Below are 13,922 nucleotides of genomic sequence, written 5' to 3'. Positions count from 1 at the left end.
TCAGCTGTGAATCCTGAGAGCTACAACAACAACTAGCCTGGCAAGATATGCCCACCAGTGCAATAGTGTCAAGAATATTATGGGAGTAACCATTCACTTTCTAATTAAATTTAAGGTCTGCTTCTTAAGATGAGTCCATACCTGACAGTGATATCAGGCCTAGGAACTAAACATGTCAAAGACCCTAGGGGGGGAACCTAATACTAGTATTTTGCTAAATTGATATAGTATTAAATTGACTCACCATGACTTGTTATACCCATAGATTAATGCATTTTTCAACTCTCACTAGAGAATTTTCCTTTTTTTTCACAGTTCAGGTTCATTTGATGTTTTAGTTGGCATGACACTTGGTAGCTGGTTGCATTATCCAAATGCAGATTTCACTTTTTTCATTTTATTGCAATGTACACCGATACATCAATAATACACAAGATCCTTTAGAACAGTTATACACAAGAACAAGACATGCTATAATGGATTTATACACTGGATCCCAGGATGTGACTAACTGGAAAAAAATCAACTAAGCATGTTTAGTGAAGTTAGATAACACACAGTAAAACATCCAGTTTGAAGGGAACTGGAGCTTGTACAAAATTGGCAGTGGTGTCTCAGATGGTAGAACCCTTTCACACTAACCAAGTAGTGTGAAACTAGTTTACAACTACACAAGTACCATTTAGCATCAGAATATAGCTGGGGGGGCTTCTAACTTTAGGAAATCAATGTTTTCCTACACCTTCTTAATACAACTGCATTAATCACCGCTCAGATGAAAAGGAAAACGTACAATCGCTAGCAGAAAGCTTGCTGTAGCCTAGACCGAGGCTCTGACACCAGGAGACTTTAAAACTGCAGCTCTTTCTGGATTCCCCAGAGTGTATCTGCACTCTTCTTCAGGTGGGCCTCCTCTTCTGGGGTCAGAGTCATCTTCGCAACATCTGAGATCCCATTCGGTCTCAGGATGCAGGGCACACTGAGGTAGGCGAGGCCCTCAGTCATGGTGGAAATTGGATGCACCCGCCTGGTTCTTCATTATGCTCTCTGTAAGATCTGCCACAGAGTCCTATGGCTCAGGATGCATAACCCTTCAGGTTGATCACTTCATAGGCACTGTCAACCACCTGTTTGTGAATTTCCTTTCACTGCTTCCTATCTGCATAAGTGCCCAATTCTGGCTGAATCCAGATTGCAGCCACTTCTAATAACTCTCGGTTTTGGGGAAAGCCACTTGTCTTCCAAGCCACATAGGTCAAGATATCCACTAGATTTGAAATAAGCAACTTGCAGTTTGGACTGTACTTCACAATATTAGCGATGATGAACTTGAAGGTGTTAACGTTACACTGGACCAAACTGAGATGACTCCGCCTCCTGCTGCCACCCCCAGCTGTGATGATGAGCAGCTTGGAGTTAGCAGTCACACTCTAGTCTTTGCCAGAGATGGTTTTTGGTGTTTTAAGGAAAAGGTTGATATGCTGAAGATCCATCATCTCTCCCTTCAGTTTGTACTCCGTGACATCAACAAGAGCAAGTTCATCTACCAAGTTCTTCACTAAGATACTGATGGCACCGGCCATGTCAACTGCACCAACCCCAACAACTGTAATCTTGTTCTGGGGGGCTTATTCTTCCTTAAGAATATTCATGATCAGCTGATCCTTGAGGCTTGTCATCCTGGACCTGGAACCAAAAAGGACCAGGTGTGAACGATGGGCGCTATCTGGGTGGCAGCAGTTGGTCTGGACTCTGAGGCAGTGGCTCCAGCACTCTAGAGAAATTTCTTTATGCAGCAGATAATGATAAACACAGAGACCACAACTGGCCAACATGCAAAGAGTAAGAGATTGAGGAGTGCATATCCCTGAATAGAGGACCTATATCAAACTTCTGCCTCCCAAGGCTTAGGGATTATTGGGAAAGAGGAGGCAAAAAGATTGCAAGAACCAGAGGTGGTGGATGATCACAAGGAAACAGAGTTTTCCAGACAGCTGGTCAGTTACTCATATGAACTCACAGCAATGGTGACAGCGTGTACAAGTTACATGTAAGCTCAAATCAGACAAAAATCCCAACATAGATATAGGGAAGTAGGTAAGAAACTCCAACCCTAGCTGAGGATCTAGGATCAACCAATGGCTGCTGGGAGAGGGATAGTCAGTCTCATTTAAGGGCAAGACTTTTGATAGGTTGGCCAGGCTCCAGTGGATGAACCCACACCAAAGAGCATTTGGGAACATAAATTTGACTCTATAGGCCTTACACACACACACATACACACACACACACACACACACACACACACACAGATATAGATATGTATGAAATTGGGTGGTAGTAGTAAGAAAGAAGTAAGGGGGAAGGTATCTAAATATGATCAAAATATATTGCATCAAGTTCAAAAAATTCAATTGAAAATTAAGAAAAAAATAGCAGCTTCTTCAAAACTAGAAGAGAGTTCCTCTTTCTTTTCCACTACAAAGCATTCATCCATTAACTTCCTTCTGTGCATCAGACAAGGTGAGGCGAGAAGTATAAAGTAATGGGATAATCTTGTGAATCACGTCTTTTTTCAAAATTTAGAAAACTTATGAAATCTGAATGAGGGTCATCATTCGAGAATGCCAGAACAAAGCAACAAAATAACCATGATAATTCCTTGACACCTTTGATTCAGTTCTGTGAGATTTACTATTCTGGCATCAAATTTAATTAGAAGCTGAACATGTGATTCCACAGTTTTTTTCTAAGGACACAACTTATATTCCTGAATCAAGATTCCCTGAGTCTCAGTCAGCCAAACCAGATGTCCAGAAATCAACACTTCCAATCACTGAACAAATATTTCAGTCTTCAGAACAGCTACTATTCTGCAAACCCCTCCAATACATAACACTAAAATGAGAGGCTGAGATCAAAACTTGATCTTTATAGACTCAGTACAGGAAGCAAAAAGACATTATCCATTAATTCAGTCCAAGGTTCAATAAGCAGATTCATGGCAAATAGTTTAGCTCAATAGAGGTAACAATGGGGGGTTAAGTGCAGTAAGTGCTAAAAGGCCATTACCAGGAGACATAATCAGGCATTAGGAACCATACTATCAAGCAAGAGAAAGGGAGATCATGAGCAGAATGCAAAGGCAGTTCTGTATACTTCCAACTCATCAATGAAGCCACTGGAACCCAACGCAAACCCCCTGTGCCCAGAGGCTTTCCTAAAGGCCCATATCCAAGGTGATTCTAGATGCTATAAATTTGACAACTAACACTCACTAGCAGTGTGGGTTCTAAAGGTAGGTAGATTGTCTAGGTTGATTGTGTCCTCAAATAACTGTCAGAAGCAAAACACGGCATAAATGAAATGCTAAGTTTTGAGCAGGGAGATTTAGTAGAGGAGGAAGATGTACAACAACTGCAGTAACGTCTGTACCTTATCCAGAACCAATAGTAGTATCATCAGGACAAAAGCTAATCTAAGACTACAAACCACACTGTAGGTCTGCCCAGTATTTATGCAGGTGTATGCTTTTTCTGGCATGCATCCACAGATTAGTTATGGAAGTTTCTATTTCTATATTTATTTTGTTTGAGAAGTTTAGCAACTTATTATTCAAATATCCATATCCAAACAGTGATTGTGGATAGTAACAACCCAAATTTGACTATAATTTTTAAGATCTGCAACTTATCAAAAGATATAAAACCCAAATGGAGACAATAGTGGATACTTGAGACTCTCTGCATTGTTATTGAAATAACTTACTCAGTGAACAAAATAATTACTTGAACTAAATTAGAAATGCACACGTGGACACCTCTGCATTTCCATGCCTCTCATCCCATCTCTCCATTCATGGAGCAAGTATATGTGCAGAACTCTGTCCATGGCCAGATTGCTTGTAGGAGAGAAATAGTGGGCATAATGTGAGTATCAAAAGGGTTAAAAAAGAAAGCCTAAAATATTTTCACATACATGTGTGAAATCTTGAATGATACAATTGTTTTGCTAGAAAAAGCTTATTTGTACATTCATCTATAAACTGCTTATATACTGCTTCAGTATGGAAGATATTTTTTATAATTTTTATTGAATTTTTGAGAATTTTGTACAATATAATTTGATCATATTTAGACCCCCCTCCCTTCTCTGAACCCCTCTTATAGTTACCCCCCACCTGATTTCATTTACTCCGTCACCTATATTAAGGCCTATCGATCCAAGTTTGCATCTTACTTTTAACATAAATAATTTTCCCTAAAAACTGTCCTTGTTGGTCCATGTTGGCCCACATTATTCAATGTCCCTAAGCTTTACTTACTTTTGGAGAAGTAAATGTATCAGGCTTTTCATGCTCACTATTGAATAGCAATCTGGCATGAGTGTTTTGGGCAGACACCCTGTCAACAGGAACAGAAACTGAGGAGTGGGATCACAGGAGCATCTCCTTTCTGTGCCTCTTTCAGTGCCTCCTTTCTGTGATCCTCCCCTGATAACTCCTCACCATCAGACAGCTCTGTTCCTGGATCACACAGGGTGCTTCCTCATTGAGGCCTGGGAGTCATCCTCAGGGCAATCAGCAAGGGGCAGTCAAGGGCACAGAGAAGAGTGGGGATCACCTGAAGGGTGAGAACAGCCTGACTCCACGGGTGGTAGATCTCCATCTTTTGCTTTAAGTGCATCATCAGCCTTTCAAGGGAATTCACGGCACTGAGAACATCTCCAGAGTTTCAGATAGGAATACTGCACTTCTACCTCTGATATTTGCAATTTAGAATTTTGGCTTCTAAGTAGAAAAGGCAACAGTCTGAAGGGACATCTCTTAGCACCTAAGCCAGAATTTCTATAAACAATAAGGTTAAAGGCCTCTAAAATTTTGCTTGATCTATTGACATTAAAAGTACATTTCTATAAATGGGAGATTTATACCAATAATTCAGGGAAGGACTAATTCTGGTATTTTTGAATATTCATTTCATAGTGAATTCTAGTGGTCAGTGGTACATCTCAATGACAGACTACTTGCTGGCATGTGCAAGGCCCTGGGTGCATTCTTTATCACCACCAAGAAATGAATTCTAAATTTATCAAAGTGAATTCTAAAATTAACTTTTCAGTAGGATTGAAATTCACAGGTTTGCTAGTCATTTCTTTTCAGATTTTCAGTGCTTTAAAACATTATGGTGGTATCTCAAAGTAGTTTTAATTTGCATTTCTCTAGTGACTAGAGATATTGAACACTTTTTTTAAAACAGTTCTTGGTCATTTGTGATTTTTTTTCTGGAAACTGTCTGTTCAATTCATTAGCTCATTTATTGATTAGTAATTTTACCTCTTTGGAATTTAATTTTTGCAGTTCCTTACATATTCTTCTGCTGGCCCCTTGTCTGATATATAGCTGATAAAGAGTTTCTCCCATTCTGTGAGTTGTCTGTGTGCTCTGCTGATAGTTTCCTTTGCTGTACAGAAACTTTTAAATTCCATATTTCATTAATTGAGGTGAGAAAATCCATCCTAATTGTGAGCAGGACCGTTCCCTAGCTGCAGTCTTGGACTGTGTAAATGGAGAAAGCAAGCTCAGCAGGGATGCATGTGTTCATGTCTTTGCTTCTTGACTGCAACACTGTGATGGCCTCCCTCAAGCTCCAGGTGCGGGTACTCACCATGGTGGACTGTAACCTGGAACTATGAGCCAAGGTAAACCCTTTCTCCCTTAAGTCACTTTAGTCAGAGTATGATATCACAGAAACAGGAAATGAAACTAAGGTAGATGCTGTACTATTTTGTTGTTTACATAAAACACCATATTTTTTGAAAGCTAAAAAGTAATATTTGATATAGAACAGTATCATTATTGACTGCACACATATATCCTAGCGAACTAAATATTTTTGAAAAATCAGTGTTTTAAATGCTTTGGAGGAATTGCTACAACATATAGATGTAGAAGAAATTATTCTGTATTTTTTGTTTGTTTGGGGGAGTTGGTTTTTAGATGTTTTATTTTGATTTTGAGACAGGGTCTCGCTGTGTATACAGGCTGGCCTGAAATTCACTATGTCGACCAAGCTGGCCTCAAACTCACAGAGATGCCCCTGCCTCTGCCTCCCAAATGCTGGGGTTAAAAGAGTGTGCACCATGCCCAGTTTTGAAAAATTATTTGAGAATTTGGTCTTGGATTTAGTGGAAGCTATATATAATCATTTTCTTAGTTAAAATACTTAATACAGGCTCCTACTACCTAAAAATTTGCTATTCAACATTTTAGAAAGGGATTAGATTTTAAAAATCAAGGGCCTATGTAAAAAGAACAACCATCAGGAAAAAAACAATCCAAAAACATATCTTCCTGTTTAAGAATGATTAATATAATTTAGGTGGAATTTGGGTATCACCAGCTTGTATTAAAGCCAATCCCATTAACCATGCAAGTTAGCCTGCTAGCTACACATGGCTTTTCTTTTTAAATTTCTGCTCAAAATGCCTTCATTTACTCTTTCAAGCTAGTCAATATTTCCTTCAAAATACAGTTCAATATAAGGCCAGGCATGGTAATGCACTCTTTCAGTCCCAGTACTCCAGAGACAGAGGCAGGCAGATATCTATCTGTAAGATTGAGTTCAGTCTGGTCTATATAGTGAGTTCCAGGCCAGCTGGGGATACAGGGTATCCCTGCCTCAAAAGAAAAAAAAAAAAAAAAAGACAAAAAGCTCAATATAATTGTATTCCTTCATAAAATAATCCTTCAAATCTACTACATGTTAGGAATTTTACATCAATAAGCCACAATCCATGTCCAAAAGGATAGCAAGAAGCAAACAATGCTAAATCGGCATCACAATGCCATGATTGAGGTGTTCACAGACACAAGAGCTGAGTCTCAACAGATGAGGAGAGACAGACTGGCTTTACGTGAGGGATGAGGGAAAGGAATACTGAATTTAGAAAACTGAGATCATCCAATATGGCTAAAGTCTAGGAATACATACAGAAGTGTGAGACACAGTAGCAAAGGTAACATCCCATGAATGATAGCTTTGTATGGCACAATACGTATTTTAACTAGACCTTTATTCAGAATATTCCTACATCTCTCACGTGCTATTTTTGACCCTTGTAGGTTTGTGTCATTCATTTATTCATTCAGAAAATACTGGCAGAAATCCTGTCTGCAGGCCACTGCTGCCACCTGCACCATCAACACAGCCATCACAAGTGCTTTACACTAAAATTCTGCAAGTTCCTAGAATAATTTTCATTTCTCATTCTTATTGGCCAACCAAGGGTATTGACAAATTTCTTAAAATTCAGTTTTCTTCTGGCCTCTGCGAGTCCATGCCTTCCTCACTCTAATCCTACTATTTTTTTAAGACGTCTTCAATTCTTTCTCAGTTTTTCTGTCCTCCACCTATCAGCCAATGCTACAAATATCCAACTCAGTCTCCATCCCCTGAGGGTATAATGCAATATAAAGAGTGAATCCTAAATCTTGTCCTATTTACAACTTCCTTCCTTCCTGACATTTCTGTACAACAAGTATGTGTACACACACACACACACACGGGGTGCTTTCTCATGCTGTTTGCCCAACTCGCTACACCACCACTCACCCTGCATTCAAAGTGAGCCATCTAAGAGCCATCCTCAGTATTTCCTCCTCACTCTTCCTCGCACATCAAATTAATCACTAGATAAAAATCAATGCTAACAACTATATCCTTTTTGTCATTTTTTGAGACAGGGTCTGCCTGTAGCCCCAGTTGGCCTACTCACTATGTAGACCAGGCTGGCCTCAATCTCAGAGATCTGCCTGCCTCTGCCTCCAGCGTGCTAGAGTTAAAGGTGTGCACCACCATGTCTGGTTACAACTATATCCTCTGCCCTTGTTTGCAGTCTTGTTTCACTATTTTAACATTCACTAAGTGAGCCACCAGCTTTTTGCTCTTCTATTTCCCCAGATCCCATCCATTAGACTCATAGCTGACTGTTCTCTCTTTCTAAAATTGAAAATCTGATCATGAATCAATCATCTGTTTAAAATATTTACTTGATTCATCATCATCTGCAAATAAAAATCAAAGCTGTTTTCTCATGCTTTCGTGGATTTACATACCTTATTGTCTGGAATGCTCCAGCTCAGTTGATGAATATTTACTCATCCTTCAAAAACCAACTCAGGTGCACTTGAGAATTCTTTCTTGATTTTTCTCTTTCCCATGTAGGATCAGTGCGCTCCTGCTCTGGAGTCCCACTGCAGTCTATTTGAATTTAACTTAATTTTTTACACACTTGTGTCTTCTATTAAATATGAAGAGATTCCTTGATTCAAACATTTTGCCCTATTCATCACTTTTTTTGCCCACAGCTTGAGTAAGTGTTCAATAAACTCTTTATTAAATTAGAAATAACAACTATCACTTACTAAACATTAACAAGCATCAAATATTAGGCTATATGTGTGAATGTGGGGGGGGTAATCACATCTAATTAAATCCACATAACAATCTTTTTGTAGATATTTTTCAAATTTTAAAGGTCTTCTGGAAGGAAGAATACTGAAACTTTGAATGACAAAAGTAATACACCCCACGTCACAGAGCTAGTATTCTTAGAAAAAGAAATGGAATGCTATATGATTCTAAAATCTGAACCCTTCACCACTAAACTATGATTATATTTTAAAAAGTTCATTTTATATAGTTCTTAACACTTTACCACATAATTATGATTCCATGTGTAAAGTTCCCTGATGATAGTGTGACTTATTCTATAATTATACTTGAAGCTATCAAGTGTTTGTCCAAAGAATACTGAAACTTTTTAAAGCAAAAACCTAAATATTTGCATATCTTTACTCTTTTCTCACATAATTTTTCCATTTTTTTAATGATTCAGACTTTTAACCTCTCCTCTTAAAAGCTTTTTTTGTCCTCTTTGAAATTCAGAACTGGAAAATTAGAAATTTTTCTCTTAGAAAAGCAGCACTTACACTTTGAGTGCAGTTAATTCTAACATAAACAACTAATTTGTAATTGGGAGAAAATACATTAATTTTGCACAACTCTTCCTAAATCTTTGTTTATGTCAAAGCCAAGATCTTTTGAGCACACCACCATATATTACCAACTGCAATAAAGTTCCAAATACCAGTAACAAAGCCAAGCAATTGGGTTATTTAATGAATAGTAAAGACTGACAATAATTAGCAAAAAAAGTAAAATTTTTACATCATAAGCAATGGAACAGGGTTGGGAATGTAGCTCCTTTGGTAGAGTGCTCTCCTAGCATGTGTGAAGGACTGGGTTCAATCCTAGCACCACAAACACTGGGGGTGTGAGTGCATTTCCACAATCACAGACTCAGGAGACAGAAGCAGGAGGATCAGAAGTTCATGCCAGTCTTTGCTACACAGCAAGCTTGAGGCCAGTGTGGGCTACATGAGATTCATGTCAAAAGAAATGATAGTAATGATAATAATATATCATGATGATGTTGGAACAATCTATCAATAAGAGAAAACAAAAAGATATCAAAAAAGGTTACAAACTTTTTCCACCTTTCATGTCCGTATAACTAAGCCGTTTAAGAAGAGCTTTCTGTCTTTTATGTCCTATAACTAAGCTCTTCTTAAACATAATTTTAATTGTTTGAAACTACAACTTTCTACTTAAGAAGCACTTAATACACTATTTTTAGGTAACCTTATACTACTCCAAAGAAAACCCTGCTATATAAATGACACCTTAGAATATAACTTTTAAGGTCCTAACAAATTTGGTGGATTTATATAGATAAGTGAATAGAAATAACTTGCAACAGAAATTTAAATAAAACTATAAAATATATCTAGACTATTTCCATAGGACAAAATTTCTAAAGGAATTAAAATTTGGAACTAATATTAATGAATACAAGGCAAACTCTCATATCTTGCTACGTAATTTTTTAAGCATTTGTTTTAATGATGAGAAATGAATGTCAGGAAAGAGCTAAAGTGTTGGCGCCACCTAGTGAGATTTCACTCAGATTTTTTTCTTAAAATGATAGATACAGACAATAAAGCAACTGATTCAGTGTAAACAAATCAAAAAAGAAAAAGAAAAAAAAGCTTGATAGAAACAATTGATAAATGACTTCCATAGCAGCAAGATTTCTTAACGATTTCAGTACTATTAAAGAAGATTCTAAAATTAATTTTCATTGTCAAAGGGAAGACAAACTGCTGAAAAAAAGTATCCAAACTGCATAAGGTTAACATTGTTTCTGTAACAAAGGTTCTCAATTTACCCTCATGTATATTCAAATATTTATTCAAACATGAGTTTGGATATAACAGAATTAAACATGCCTCAAGGATAGTTGTGCTAATTTTTTAAAACTCATAATCATCCATTAAAATATATTTATATTATTACATCTTCTTATGAAATCAGAAAATGCTTAAATCCAAAACTATGCTAGCATGCTTCAAATCACTTATCTGCTTTAACACTTAAACTTCTAAGGCCATAGTATATCTAAGGGGGAAAAAAAGCACTTTCTAGACTCCAATTTTTCAGATCAGCAATAAATTCATTCAAAAACCCTTATTAAATACAAGCTACTTCAATCTGCTAACTGTAGGCATAACTGAAACATAAGGCAAGATTCTCGAGTTCTGAGAGTTATCAGTTCCTTGAAACGGATGTGCCTGGAAACAATTATCCTGAGTTAACGCAGACCCAGAAGGACAAACATTACATGTTTTCTCTCATAGCTAGATGCTAGCTTTGAATGCTTAGATATGGGTGTTTGGATTGGAAAATTCAGAAGTCAGGAAACTAGCAAATGGACCTGGGGTGGGGGAAGCTTCATGGGAAGGGGGATAAAACTCAGTGATACAAAGGGAGTTGGAAGGGATAAAGAGGTGGGGAATGAGAGGATAAGACAGAGGAAGGAGTCTGGAGATGGATGAAAAACACTAAAGCCATTTTAGAAAAAATCATATTGACACCTCCTACTACAGAAGCTTCTTTAAGTATATGCATATGCAATATTAAAAGAGATTGAAATTAAAAGGAGTTACCCTATAACGGGGATATCGCCCCTACCAGACACCATACACTAGTAAAGAAAAAGCCCTATTCTAGGGATTGACTCCTTCTTTTGAACCTGTTGACCAGGAACCCATAGACCTTCAAATAATACTGGATGTTGATCCTGCTCTTGCTTACCCACCAGAACTTGATGGTAATACCCTATTGCTAACAACACTATATACATGAGCTGTAGAAAAAACAAGGAGATATTAAGCTGGTATTGACTTCAAAGTTTCACCACTACTGGCTAGCTTTCATAGTAATGGAAGGTACTATGCATGCTACAGAAGGAGAAAAGTAATCCACAACCTTACCCCACTGTGAATCCTGTGATCTACAACAATTGACCTGGCATGTCCACTGGTACAATAATGGCAGAATGTTAAAGAAGTAATCAACCACTTTCTCATTGGATTGAAGGTCTGCTTCACAAGATGAAGCCATACCTGATAGTGATATCAGGCTATACAAGTCACAGGCAATAAGGGAGAGCCTACTACTGCTATTATTCTGCTAAATGCAAATAGTACTAAACCAACTCCTAATGAGACTTATTGTTATACTTATAGATTACTGTGTTTCTCAAATCTTACCAGAGAAGCTTTCTCATGCTGAAGACAGTGATTAACACAGAGACCCACAATTGGCCAACATGCAGAGAATAAGTGCTTATTCCTAATAGCACATGTATATCAAACATCTGACATCCAAGGCTCAGAGATCATTGTGAAAGAGGAGGCAGAAAGATTTTAAGAGTTAGAGATAGTGGATGGATGGACCCACACTAAAGGGCATTTACAACACAAATTTGACCTCAGAGGGCTTCATAAATAAATAAATATTGACCTCATAGGGGTGTGTGTGTGTGCATGAGTGTGTGTGTGTGTGTGTGTGTGTGTGTGTGTGTGTGTGTGTAATGGAGCATGAGGCAGTGTTACTGGACAGCTTCACTTGACACACTTGAGTAGAGGGGACCTCAACTGAGGAATACCCTCCATTGGATTGGTCTGTGGCCATGCCTGTGGGGTATTTTCTTGATTGTTGAGTAATGTGGGAGGACTCAGCCCACAGTGGAAGGTGCCACCCCTGGGAAGTTGGTCCTAAGTTATATAAGAAAGCAGGCTGAGCACAGGCCGGAGGACAACCAGTAACAGCATTCCTCTGTGGTCTCTGCTTCAGTTCTTGCCTCCAGGTAATCCATCACGGCTTCCCTCCATGATGGACTGTCACTTGGAAGAATAAGATGAAATAAACTCTTTCCTCCCCAAGTTGTATTTGTCAGTGTTTTTATTTCAGCAGTAGAAAAAAATAATACATGTAGGAAGGGGGGTTCTAGATAGGGGAGAAGATCTAAATATGATCAAAATGTATTATATGAAATTCACAAAAATTCAATTAAAAATCCACAAATTCTGCCACCTATTCCCTCAACACATCAAATTTTCTATTATTATCACATTATGGTCTTCAGTTTTCCATGTGCAGCAAATAGTAAAGATGTACAATAGAATAATGCTGAGATGACATTTCACCATGTGGGTTACAATAACTATAAATGGAAAAGAATGCAAGAGGAAAGCAAAACCGTAGATAGAAAGGACTATCATATAGCTGAAGGCTACATAGCAAAACTCATAGTACCAGGCAAGTGAAACCTCCCTTCAAACTGTGGTGTTGTCCAAGAGATTCACAAAATAGTAAAGGTCATTGCCATAGCCCTTCATTCCCTCTCAGAACTTAGGTAAAACTCTACTGATGGAGACAAAACATACTTCAGAAACAACTTGGAGCAATTGTGCTGGCACTGACCTGGAAGCCTCCTCCCTGAAGACTAGCTCTCATATTTTTGAAGATACTATGCAAGATACCAAAGGATAAAACCAATCAATGATCCTACTCAATTCAATATACAAATTTTATTCAGGATACAAACCACAGCAATAACTGGTCCAGCAAACTATCTCTATTGGTGCAGTAGCAGCACTTTTATCTTGGGAGTACTCAGCAGCTAATTGACCTTAGGCCCATTCAATGGAAGGAAATTTATGTGTGGTACTATAAATATAGCCAAGCACACATGGCTAAAGAAGTCATAGACCCTAGAGAAGAACCTACTTCTGTTACTTCCTAACATAATTCTTACTATAGTCTAAATATGTATCCTTACCTTTACAGACAAATGAACCACTCGCCACTCATCAAGGAAGCTTCTTTTTGCAACATATGGAGACTATTAGCTCCATAACTGGTCAAACACAGAGAATAAGTGACTGTGAGGTGTCCAGTCCTAAGTGATACATTTACAATGCAACCTCTATGTCTAAGGTTCAAGAAACCATGTGGAAGAAAGAGCAGAAAGCATGTAAGAGCTAGAGGGACAAGACACCTGTCCCTCCACAGTATAGTAGTATAACAAGATCTGCATAATGACAAGGTAGATAGGAGAAATTTACAGGGTCCCATCTCAAGATGAAGACTCACAGGTAATCAACGGGTGCTGGTGGAGGGACAATCAGTTTCCTCCAAGGACTTGCTTCCCTGAGAGGTTATCTAATCTCAAGTGGGCAGCCGTAACACAGGTACACACAGCCACCACTAAATGGACTCAGTGCATTATAATATATATAATACATATATATGTAATAATAATCAAAGAAGATGACAAGAAATTGAGGAGTAAGAGGACATGGAAGGAGTTGAAGGAGGACTGGGAGGGATAGGAACAATGCAAACACAATACTTAGGTATGAAATTCTCAAAAATATTTAAAAATAAAAAAGAAAGAGCTATTAAATTCAAATACTATTTTCCTAAATCTGAACTAAAAAGTTAAGAAGTGAA

At 38.0% G+C, this 13,922-nt stretch overlaps 1 protein-coding gene and 1 pseudogene across 1 annotated transcript in view; both read right to left on the bottom strand.

The window, feature by feature from the left end:
• The window catches only part of Stpg2 (sperm tail PG-rich repeat containing 2), a 469,738-nt gene that overhangs the window by 402,899 nt on the left and 52,917 nt on the right, over positions 1 to 13,922 (bottom strand).
• LOC103728068 lies at positions 850 to 1,691 on the bottom strand (annotated as a pseudogene).

The sequence above is a fragment of the Nannospalax galili genome, unplaced genomic scaffold (genome assembly GCF_000622305.1).
Source record: "Nannospalax galili isolate Female #2095 unplaced genomic scaffold, S.galili_v1.0 scaffold189, whole genome shotgun sequence".
In the NCBI taxonomy this organism is placed as follows: domain Eukaryota; kingdom Metazoa; phylum Chordata; class Mammalia; order Rodentia; family Spalacidae; genus Nannospalax; species Nannospalax galili.
This window is presented reverse-complemented; position numbering and strand designations above follow the sequence as displayed.